General features: G+C 38.2%; 1 protein-coding gene across 2 annotated transcripts in view; it reads right to left on the minus strand.

Annotated features, from left to right (window-relative positions):
• Positions 1 to 12,555, minus strand: part of AAGAB (alpha and gamma adaptin binding protein) — an 86,654-nt gene that overhangs the window by 34,322 nt on the left and 39,777 nt on the right. The gene's annotated exons all lie outside the window — the stretch shown is intronic.

Here is a 12,555-nt window from a genome sequence, read left to right on the forward strand (position 1 = left end):
ATAAAAGAAATTAATAAATAAATTAAAAAAATAAATTCATGAGACTTCAAAATTATAAAGATCTAAGTTCAAATCAGAGGCCTTGATATTTAACAGCTAATATCAGTGGTTCTCAAACTTTGCTGCATATTATAATTACCTGGGGATAATTACCTGGAGAAGATTTTTAAAATCTCTATGCCCAGGCCTCACGCCATACCAGTTAATGCAGAATCTCCAGAAGTGGGATTCAGGCATCAGTACTTTTAGAAGTTCCCCAGGTGATTCCAGTGTGCAAACAAGTTTGAGAACTGATGACTTATATGACTTTGGGGAAATTACTTGACCTCTTTAAGCCTAACTCTTACGGATATTGTGATTAAGATAATGTATGTACATAAGCAGCTCATTAGTATGGTTACCACCTCACTTCCTTCCACCACCACCACCCCTTCTAACATCATTAGTGGTACTATTTTCCTGCCTGCCTTCCTTTTTTCCTGCCTCCCTCCATCCTTTCCTTTCTTTCCTCTTTCCTTCTTACTGAGGTATTATTTACATATCATAACTTTCACCTTCTTTAAGGTATGAAATTTGGTGGGGTTTAGTATATTCACAAAGTTGTGTAACCATCATCACTATATAATTCCAAAACACTTTCATCACCCTAAAAAAGAAACCTCATACCCCAAACCTCCAAAGCCCCCTCCCAGTCCCTGGGAACCACTAATCTACTTTCTGTCTCTATGAACTTAACTATTCTGGACACTTCATTTAAGTGGAACCACTAAAATATGTGGCCTTTGTGTCTGGATTTTTTCACTTAGCATAATGTTTCTGGAGGTTCATCCATGTTGTAGCATGCATCCATGCTTCATTTCTTTTATGGCTGAATAATATTCTATTGAACGGATACTGTTTTCAGCAGTTGTTTCCACTTTTCTTGGCTATTATGAATAAAGCTGCTAGGAACATCTGTGCACAAGTTTTTGTGTGGACATATGTTTTCAATTCTCTTGGGTATAACACCTGTGAGTGGAACTGCTGGGTCACATGGTTTAATTTTTTCAGCAACTACTACTGTTCCAAAGTGGCTGCAGCACCATTTTACATTCCTACCACCAGTGTATGAGGGTTCTAATTTCTCCATATCCTCACCAATGCTTGTTACTGTCTCTTTAGATTATAGCTAACCTGGTGGGTATGAAGTGGTATCTTACTGTGGTTATGATTTCCCTGATGGCTAATAATGTTAAGCATCTTTTCATGTGCTTATTGACTATTTGTGTATCTTCTTTGGAAAAATGTCTATTCAACTCCTTCACTATTTAATAAATTGGGTTGTGTTTTTATTATTAAGCTATATAATAGTTCTTCACACATTCTAGGTACTAGATCTTTATCAGATAAGTGTATGGTTTACAAATACTTTCTACCATTCTGAGGGTAATCACTTCACTTTCCTAAGTGTCCTCTGAAGTACAAAAGTTTTTTTACTTTTGATAAGTCCAATTTATCGTTTCTTTGGTTGTTTCTGTATCATTAACTTGTGTGTATATGTGTGTGCGTGTGTTTTCAGCTCCACAGTATACCTTTCATTTCTTTTTCTCTTTTTTTTTTTTTTTTTTTACAGTTGAAGTGTAGTTGATTTATAATATTGTGTTAGTTTCAGGTGTATAGCCAAGTGATTCAGTTTTATATATATAGATAATGTATATATACATTATCTATATATATATACATATATATGTATATATATACATATATATGTGTGTATATATATATACATATATATATATGTATGTATCTTCTTTCAGATCATTTTCCATTATAGGCTATTAAAAGATACTGAATATAGTTCCCGTGCTATACAGTAAATCCTTATTGCTTATCTATTTTATGTAGTTTGTATCTGTTAATCCCATACTTCTAATTTATCCCTCCCACCCCGTGTATCATTAACTTTTTTTTTTGACTTATCCTACTGTATGGAGCCCACTGACTCCCAGATGTCAATTTCTGGCTCCAACTGCCAAGCCCTGGGGCAGCTGGTGCTGCCTCAGGGAATTCTGATGGAAAGATCCTCTGGACAAGTGGTCCTAGAAGCTGCTAGGGCCTTACCTGAAAATTTCCCAACCCATGCTAGCTGACCACGAGCAGCAAGGCTCCTGGCTGGCTTGTCAAAAATTGTTACCGAGTCCAAGTTCATACTGCTCACTGCATGACAGATCGATAAACCAAGAGGTAAGTTGTTGGGGCAAAGAATAACAACTTTTTCAGAAAGCCAGCAGACAGAGAAGGTGGTGGACTACTGTCCCAAAGAACCATCTTCTGTATCATTACCTTTTAAGGGAAATACTAGGGGCAAAAAATTATCAGGGTATCCTATTGCCAGGTAAGTTGTTCAGACTTGTAATAAGCAAAGAATTGAGCTGGCCATTCATTTAAATCAGGAAGTTCCATTTAGGAAACACGTCCACTTTATCTTGGGGGAAGGCAGGAAGGAAGCTACTCATTTCTAAGTTTTTAATTACTAGAATTTCAGATTAAGTATTTGACTTTTGAAGGTCAAGTGGCCAATCAACTGCAAAGAAATAAAACCCTAGTCAAGTCTGTATGTTTTCACAGATATTTGCTGTAACAAATAAATTTTCATAGTCCTTACTAGAATTGGAACTGTTTTCTCAAACTGAGCACTTTTTAAATGGATTTTTTTAAAAGAGTTTCAAACTAATATTTTTCTGAATCCAAAGTTAAAGACCGGTATGGCATAACCTCAATGTTCCGTTATTGCTTGATAAATACTAAATACATAATCCATATTTGAAAATAATAAACTGAGATTATATAACTGGCAATGTAATAATCCCAAAGAATCAACTGCAATTATAGTAATTTTTCTAATAAAAGCAACAACAGAAAAACTAGTCATTAGTGTCCTAAAACTGAGAGGTGACACCATGTCCACATTTCCCTGTTTCACATTCAGTATGGTATTTACTATATTACGTATTATCAATTTCTGCCACAGGAGTCCATTTCTAATTTATTTCCTCCCTCTGTACATATTTTGAAATTTTTAAATGCTTTTTTCATTGATTGCCATAATCATATGATTTTTCCCCCTGTAACCTGTTCATGTGAGAATTTAAATAGATTTTTCTTATATTGAAGAATGTTAGGTCCTTGGAATAATTCAACTAGGTCATATTATATTCTTTTTATGTATTTCGGGGTTAAGGCTGCTCATATATTGATTAAAATCATGGCATCTATGCTCATAAATGAGATGGGCTCTAATAATTTTCTTTACTGGTACTGTCTTTAGAAATTTGGATCATTTTAACCTAGTCTTAGAATGAATTAGGTATGCTACCTCTCTTACTATTCTCTAAAATCTTATGTAAAAATCTTTCATTAAATAATTGAATTTCCAGTAGAAAAACAAACAAAAAAGAACACTTCTAATATCTTTCTTTACTTTGTCAACCAACTTCCTGTTTTAAAATTTTTTTGGTTTAAAACGCTTTGAGTGGTGATAGCTGCACAATAATGTGAATGTATTTAATGCCTCTGAACTGTATACTTAAAAATGGTTAAAATGGTAAATCTTATGCTATGTATATTTAACCACAATTTTTTAAAAGTGAGAGAAAAGTAAAAGGAGAGAAAGAGGAAAAGGGGGGAAATGAAAGAGAAAAAGAAGTAGAAAAGACAGATACCCCGAAATAAATAAACCAGTCTGAGCACCTGCTGGCAGACAACATTCAAGAACAGCCTGCTGAGAGGCAGGCACAGTTCACTTAAACCACCAGCAAAGCAAGGCTCTGCAGAGAGCACAGGAGTTAGGGCAATCCTGGAACAGTAATATGACCCCCACCATATATTCATACAGAGCTCTGTCTCTAATCTAAGATGTGGGGCTACACAAGGATGTCCTCCACACTTCCTAATACTTGGGTTGCATCCAAATGTCACTGTATTTCCATATCTAGGACTCCTTCTAGAGAGAAGATAGTTAATTTTCCTTCATACCATGTAGGTCAAGATCATTTAAACATGGAATTAAGCTAATGGCAATATTTTGGGATTTGGTTAACAGCAAACCCATGTATCACCACTGTAGAGAAAAAAAGATAAAGCAAAGATGCTTCAAGGTAAAGAACCATGAAAAATCCAGTGTGCCTCTTTGCTTTGCAGTTCTCTTAAAGAATATTGTTTAGTGTCTAAGAGCATTTTTTTCAGAAAATACCTTTGACCATAATTCCAAAGTAATAAAGTATGTTCAGTCCAGCTTCTAAATTTATAGCTATAAATGTAAATTATAAGACAATACTTTAATGTATAAACTTGGGCGACAGATTTTTCAAAAAGTGATTGAAGCCAAGTAAGCTCTCCTGAAAATATTTTTCATAAATATAATAAGCACCACTGAATACAATTTTATTCCAAATTGATCCAGTTTATGTACCATACCTTAAATGTATTTTTATAGTGAAGATGGTCTACAGCAATGCCTCATCATGATAAATTCTCAACAATGATTTGCTGAATGAATGAAGGAACGGGAAGAACCAAGCCTCAAATGGAGTTTCTTTTGGTAACAGGGAGATGACAACATGGGTTAAAATCTATTTTTTCTAGCCCCGTCATGGCCTTAACCTGACTGCTACTGCAACAGAATAAAATCTAATATCCTTGCAATTCACCATAAGAGATACATTTGATTCCCCCTAGAAAGAATAAAGTGAGAAGGAGGGAAGAGGGAAAGGGGAGGAAGTAATACCTTTCTAAGCCAGAAGGAAATTCTCCAATGATGATATGGGTTAGCTCAGATCTCAGGCAAGCTTAAGGGCCCCATCTCACTTTACACTCAAGCATCAACAGAAAATTGAGATGAATTATTCTACTTCTATAAAACCAATCTTCCACTTGGCCCTTTATCTCAGGGAAGATGGGGTAAGCTCACTTAAACATGATTTTTCTCATTCCTTTCTGCAGTGCTTCACCTAGCATAACATACTCGTTGAGGCAGCCAAGTGCTACAAAAGAGAAAAACACTACACAGGCAGCAATTCCTAAAGAAATATGTTATGGGTTGAATTACGTCCTGCCCCCACAAATTCATATGTTGAAGTTCTGACCTCTCATACCTCAGAATGTTACCTTATATGCAGATATAATTAGTTAAGATGAAATCATGTTGGGGTAGGGTAGGCCCTTAATTCATGACGACTATTACCCTTACATAAAGAAGACATGAACAGAGACAGGCACACAGGGAGAATGCCATGTGAAGATTGGAGTTATGCTACTATAAACCAAAGAACTACCAGAAACTAGAAGAGAGACCTGGGACAGATACTTCCCTAACACCTTCACAGGGGACACAGCCCTGCTGGCACCTTGATTTTGGACCTCTGGCATCTAGTACTGTGAGACAATAAATACCTGTTGTTCTAAGCCTCCAGTTGGGTGTACTTTGTTACTGCAGCCTCGAGGAAACTAATAAAGACAATAAGAGGCTAATGTGCACCAACTAAACTGACCCCCTTCAGACTGCACTTCAGATCCAGCTTCTCACCCCATGGCTACTGCCACCACATAAGCCCGGCCCCAGTTTTGAGCTGTAGCCACTGTTGCCTGGTCTCCTGACTTCAGGCTCTACCTGCACATGATTCAACTGCCAAACCCACCACAACAATAACCTTTCAAAAATGCCAACTTCTTTGCATCACTCTCTTGTTAAGAAATCTCGGATTGGTTCAAGATGGCAGCATAGAAGGATGTGCGCTCACTCCCTCTTGCGAGAACACCGGAATCACAACTAACTGCTAAACAATCATTAAAAGGAACACTGGAACTCACCAAAAAAGATACCACACATGCAAAGACAAAGGAGAAGCCGCAATGAGATGGTAGGAGAGCTGCAATGAGACGGTAGGAGGGGAGCAATCACAAATCAAATCCCATCACTGCTGCGTGGGTGACTCACAAACTGGAGAACAATTAAACCACATTAGTCCACCCACTGGAGTGAAGGTTCTGAGCCCCATGTCAGGCTTCCCAACCTGGGGGTCCAGCAATGGGAGGAGGAATTCCCAGAGAATCAAACTTTGAAGGATACCAGGATTTGACTGCAGGACTTCGACAAGACTGGGGGAAACAGAGACTCCACTCTTGAAGGGCACACACAAAGTAGTCTGTTCATCAGAACCCAGGGGGAAGGAGCAGAGACCCCACAGGAGACTGAACCAGACCTACCTGCAAGCACTGGAGGGTCTCCTGCAGAGGTGGGGGTCAGCTGTGGCTCACTGCAGGGACAATGACACTGGCAGCAGAAGTTCTGGGAAGTACTCCTTGGTGTGAGCCCTCTGGAGTCTGCCATTAGCCCACCAAAGAGCCTGCAGCTTCAGTGCTGGGTCGACTCAGGCCAAACAACCAACAGGGAGGGAACTCAGCCCCACCCATCAGCAGACAAGCAGATTAAAGTTTTACTGAGCTCTGCCAACCAGAGCAACACCCAGCTCTACCCACCACCAGTCCCTCCCATCAGGAAGGTTGCACAAGCCTCTTAGATAGCCTCATCCACCAGAGGATAGACAGCAGAAGCAAGAAGAACTACAATCTTGCAGCCTGTGGAATGAAAACCACATTCACAGAAAGACAGACAAAATGAAAGGCAAAGGACAATGTACCAGATGAAGGAAACCCCAGAAAAACAACTAAATGAAGTGGAGATAGGCAACCTACCAGAAAAAGAATTCAGAATAATTATAGTGAAGATGATCCAGGACCTCGGAAAAAGAATGGAGGCAAAGACTGAGAAGATGCAAGAAATGTTTAACAAAGATCTAGAAGAATTAAAGATCAAACACCTAGAAGAATTAAAGAAAAAACAAACAGAGATGAACAATACACTAACTGAAATGAAAAATACACTAGAAGGAATCAATAGCAGAATAACTGAAGCAGTAGAACAGACAAATGACCTGGAAGACAGAATGGTGGAATCCACTGCCACAGAACAGAATAAAGAAAATATAATGAAAAGAAATGAAGACAGCCTAAGAGACCTCTGGGACAACACTGAACGTACCAACATTCACATTATAGGGGTCCCAGAAGGAGAAGAGAAAGAGAAAGGAGCCGAGAAAATATCTGAAGAGATTAGAGTTGAAAATTTACATAACATGGGAAAGGAAATAGCCACCCATGTCCAGGAAGTGCAGAGAGTCCCAGCCAGGATATATCCAAGGAGAAACACGCTAAGACACACAGTAATCAAATTGACAAAAATTAAAAACAAAGAAAAATTATTAAAAGCAACAAGGGAAAAACGACAAATAACATACAAGGGAACTCCCATAAGGTTAACAGCTGATTTCTCAGAAGAAATTCTGCAAGCCACAGGGAGTGGCACAATATATTTAAAGTGATGAAAGGGAAGAACCTATAACCAAGATTACCCAGCAAGGATCTCATTCAGATTCGACAGAGAAATCAAAAGGTTTACACACAAGCCAAAGCTAAGAGAATTCAGCACCACCAAACCAGCTCTACAACAAAGGCGAAAGGAACTTCTCTAAGTGAGAAACACAAGAGAAGAAAAGGACCTACAAAAACAAACCCAAAACAATTAAGAATATGGTAATAGGAACATACGTATTGATAATTACCTTTTGTGTGGATGGATTAAATGCTCCAACCAAAACACACAGGCTTGCTGAATGGATACAAAAACAAGACCCATATATATGCTGTCTACAAGAGACCTACTTCAGACCTAGGGAAACATACACACTGAAAGTGAGGGGATGGAAAAAGATATTCCATGCAAAAGGAAATGAAAAGAAAGCTGGAGCACCAATACTCATATCAAACAAAATAGACTTTAAAATAAAGAATGTAACAAGAAACAAGCAAGGACGCTACATAATGATCAAGGGATCAATCCAACAAGAAGATATAACAACTGTAAATATATATGCACCCAACATAAGAGCACCTCAATACATAAGGCAAATGCTAACAGCTATGAAAGAGGAAATCAACAGTAACACAATAATAGTGGGCAACTTTAACACCTCACTTACACCCATGGACAGATCATCCAGACAGAAAATTAATAAGGAAACATAAGCCTTATATGACACAACAGACCAGATGGATTTAATTGATATTTATAGGATATTCCATCTGAAAACAGCAGATTACACTTTCTTCTCAAGTGCACACAGAACATTCTCAGGACAGATCACATCCTGAGTCACAAATCAAGCCTCAGTAAATTTAAGAAAGGTGAAATCATATCATCTTTTTCAACCACAATGCTATGAGATTAGAAATAAATTACAGGGAAAAAAACATAAGAAACACAAACACATGGAGGCTAAACAATACATTACTAAATAACCAAGAGATCACTGAAGAAATCAGAGAAAATAAAAAAATACCTAGAGACAAAAAGGGGCTTCCCTGGTGCCGCAGTGGTTGAGAGTCCGCCTGCTGATGCAAGGGACGCGGGCTCGTGCCCCTATCTGGGAATATCCCACATGCCGCAAAGCGGCTGGGCCCGTGAGCCATGGCCGCTGAGCCTGCGCTCCGCAACGGGAGAGGCCACGACAGTGAGAGGCCAGCGTACCGCAAAAAAATAAATAAAATAAAAATAAAAAATACCTAGAGACAAATGACAATGAAAACACGACGATCCAAAACCTATGAGATGCAGCAACAGCAGATCAAAGAGGGAAGTTTATAATAGCCATACAATCCTACCTCAAGAAACAAGAAAAATCTCAAACAATCTAACCTTACACCTAAACGAACTAGAGAAAGAAGAATAAACAAAACCCAAAGTTACTAGAAGGAAAGAGATGATAAAGATCAGAGCAGAAATATGAAATAGAAACAAAGAAAACAATAGCAAAGAGCAATAACCTAAAAGCTGGTTCTTTGAGAAGATAAACAAAATTTATAAACCTTCAGCCAGACTCATCAAGAAAAAGAGGGAGAGGACGCAAATCAATAAAATTTGAAATGAAAAAGGAGAAGTTACAACGGGCACCGCAGAAATACAAAGGATCCTAAGAGACTCTACAAGCAACTCTATGCCAGTAATATGGACAACCTGGAAGAAATGGACAAATTCTTAGAAAGGTATATCCTTTCAAGACTGAACCAGGAAGAAATAGAAAATATGAACAGACCAATCACAAGTAATGAAATTGAAACTGATTAAAAATATTCCAACACACAGAAGTCCAGGACCAGACAGCTTCACAGGTGACTTCTATCAAACATTTAGAGAAAAGGTTAACACCCATCCTTCTCAAACACTTCCAAAAACTTGCAGAGGAAAAAACACTCCCAAATTCATTCTATGAGTCCACCATCACCCTGATACCAAAACCAGACAAAGATACTACAAAAAAGAAAATTACAGACGAATATCACTGATGAATGTAGATGCAAAAATCCTCAACAAAATACTAGCAAACAGAATCCAACAACACATTAAAAGGATCATACACCATGATCAAGTGGGATTTATCCCAGGGATTCAAGGATTCTTCAATATATGCAAATCAATCAATGTGATACACCATATTAACAAATTGAAGAATAAAAACCATATGATCATCTCAATAGATGCAGAAAAAGATTTTGCCAAAATTCAACACCAATTTATGATAAAAACTCTCCAGAAAGTGGGCATAGAGGGAAACTACCTCAACATAATAAAAGTCATATATGACAAACCCACAGCAAATATCATTCTCAATGGTGAAAAACTGAAAGCATTTCCTCTAAGATCAGGAACAAGACAAAGATGTCCACTCTCACCACTATTATTCAACATAGTTTTGGAAGTCGTAGCCATGGCAATCAGAGAAGAAAAGAAATAAAAGGAATACAAATTGGAAAAGTAGAAGTAAAACTGTCACTGTTTGCAGGACATGATACTATACACAGAAAATCCTAAAGATGCCACCAGAAAACTACTAGAGCTAATCAATGAATTTGGTAAAGTTGCAGGATACAAAATTATTACAGAAATCTCTTACATTCCTATACACTAATGAAAGATCAGAAAGGGAAATTAAGGAAGCAATCCTATTCACCACTGCCACAAAAAGAACAAAATACCTAGGAATAAACCTACCTAAGGAGGTAAATGACCTGTACTCAGAAAACTATAAGACAATGATGAAAGAAATCAAAGATGACACCAACAGATGGAGAGATACACCATGTACTCGGATTGGAAGAATCATTATTGTGAAAATGACTATACTACCCGATGCAATCTACAGACTCAATGCAATCCCTATCAAACGACCAATGTCATTTTTTACAGAACTAGAACAAAAAATCTTAAAATTTGTATGGATACACAAAAGACCCCAAATAGCCAAAGCAATCTTGAGAGAAAAAAACACAGCTGGAGGAATCAGACTCCCTGACTTCAGACTATACTACAAAGTTACAGTAAATAAGACAATATGGTACCAACACAAAAACAGAAATATAGATCAATGGAACAGGATAGAAAGCCCAGAGATAAACTCTTGCACCTACGGTCAACTAATCTATGACAAAGGAGGCAAGCATACACAATGGAAAAAAGACAGCCTGTTCAATAAGTGGTGCTGGGAAAACTGGACAGCTACATGTAAAAGAATGAAATTAGAACACTCCCTAACACCATACACAAAAATAAACTCAAAATGGATTAAAGACCTAAATGTAAGACTGGACACTATAAAACTCTTAGAGGATAACATAGGAAGAACACTCTTTGACATAAATCACAGCAAGATCTTTTTTGATCCACCTCCTAGAGTAATGGAAATAAAAACAGAAATAAACAAATGGGACCTAATGAAACTTAAAAGCTTTTGCACAGCAAAGGAAAGTATAAACAAGATGAAAAGACAACCCTCAGGATGGGAGAAAATATTTGCAAATGAAGCAACTGACAAAGGGTTAATCTCCAAAATATATAAACAGCTCATGCAGCTCAATATTAAAGAAACAAACAATCCAATCCAAAAATGGGAAGAAGACCTAAATAGACATTTCTCCAAAGAAGACATACAGATGGCCAAGAAGCACATGAAAAGCTGCTCAACATCACTAATTATTAGAGAAATGCAAATCAAAACTACAATGAGGTATCACCTCACACCTGTTAGAATGGGCTTCACCAGAAAATCTACAAACAACAAATGCTGGAGAGGGTGTGGAGAAAAGGGAACCCTCTTGCACTGTTGGTGGCAACGTAAAGTGATATAGCCACTATGCAAATCCGTATGGAGGTTCCTTAAAAAACTAAAAATAGAATTACCATATGACCCAGCAATCCCACTACTGGGCATATACACTGAGAAAACCATAATTCAAAAAGATACATGCGGGGCTTCCCTGGTGGCGCAGTGGTTGAGAGTCCGCCTGCTGATGCAGGGGACACAGGTTTGTGCCCCGGTCCAGGAAGATCCCATATGCAGCGGAGTGGCTAGGCCCATGAGCTATGGCTGCTGAGCCTGTGCGTCCGGAGCCTGTGCTCCGCAACAGGAAAGGCCACAACAGCGAGAGGCCCGCATACCGCAAAAAAAAAAGACACATGCACCCCAATGTTCACTGCAGCACTATTTACAATAACCAGGTCATGAAAGCAACCTAAACGCCCATCGACAGAAGAATGGATAAAGTAGATGTGGTACATACTATACAATGGAATATTACTCAGCCATAAAAAGGTACGAAATCAGGTCATTTGTAGAGATGTGGATGGACCTAGAGACTATCATATAGAGTGAAGCAAGTCAGAAAGAGAAAAACAAATATTGTATATTAACACATATATGTGGAATCTAGAAAAATGGTACAGATGAAGTGGTTTACAAGGCAGAAATAGAGACATAGATGTAGAGAACACATGTATGGATGGACACCAAGGGGGAAAGCAGGGAGGGGGGGATGAATTGGGAGATTAGGATTGACCTATATACACTAATATGTATAAAATAGATAACCAGTAAGAACCTGCTATATAAAAAATAAAAGAAAATTCAAAAGAAAAGAAATCTCTAATGACTCACCGCTTCCTATAAGAAAAAGCCCAGATTCTCCTGCCTCGAATACAGACCTCTCTCTCCTAAGCTATCTCCAACTGCTAGGTGAGAGACTCCTAGTGACCCTAGAACATACAACCATTATTCTTGATGCCATGCTTCCTCTACTGTTTGCCACTCTCCCACTTCACCATCCCAAATCTAGACCATCCTGTGAAGATGACTGCCAAGACCCGCTTTTGCCTTGAAACTCTCTCTCTGTACTCAAGCCCACAGTAAAGGCCACATCTCTGGCCTCTCTGCCTTTGCTACTTGCATCAGTCATTCTGTGCTCATCAAAGACTGCCTTGCACAGTTATGTAGCATTTTAAAAGTGTACACTTTGATTCCTCAGCTGGACTATGAGCTCCTTAAGGCTAGGATTCATGTTTTACAATTTTGGGGGTATTTCTCAAAGCCAAAGACAATGCCAGGCATATTATAGGCAAGTTCTAAATTC

This window comes from Grampus griseus (genome assembly GCF_964374135.1).
Source record: "Grampus griseus genome assembly, chromosome: 2".
NCBI classification, from domain to species: domain Eukaryota; kingdom Metazoa; phylum Chordata; class Mammalia; order Artiodactyla; family Delphinidae; genus Grampus; species Grampus griseus.